The sequence below is a fragment of the Eimeria mitis genome, genomic scaffold (assembly GCF_000499745.2).
Source record: "Eimeria mitis Houghton genomic scaffold, Emh_scaff1705, whole genome shotgun sequence".
In the NCBI taxonomy this organism is placed as follows: Eukaryota; Apicomplexa; class Conoidasida; order Eucoccidiorida; family Eimeriidae; genus Eimeria; species Eimeria mitis.
The window spans coordinates 784-1239 of record NW_013570021.1 but is presented as its reverse complement, the minus strand read 5'-3'; positions in this window follow the sequence as shown (position 1 = coordinate 1239).

The window sequence follows — 456 nt, the reverse complement described above, 5'->3', positions numbered from 1 at the left end:
GTTTAGGGTTTAGGGTTTAGGGTTTACGGTGTAGGCGGCGGTTTAGCCAGGGTTTAGCCGCATGTTTGAGCGTTTAGGGTTTAGGGTTTAGGGCTTAAGACAAGGGTTTAGGGTTTAGGGTTTAGGGTTTAAGCTTTAGAGGGGGATTAGGGTTTAGGGTTATGGGGTTTGGTGTATTATGCGAGGGCTTGGCTTTAGGGTTTAGGGTTTAGGGTTTAGGGTTTAGGGTTTAGGGTTTACAGTGTTTGCTGCCTCTGCATGCGCAGGAGCTAAACCCTAAACCCTAAACCTGATCGCAGCTACTGCACTCTAGGGTTTAGGGTTTAGGGTTTAGGGTTTAAGCTGTAGAGTTGTAGATGAGTGAGGTGTGAGATGTCTCCTAGGGGTAAAAAGATAAACAGAAGCCGCTGCTGCTGCTGCTGCTGCTGCTGCCACTGGTCTGCTGCTGCCGCTGGT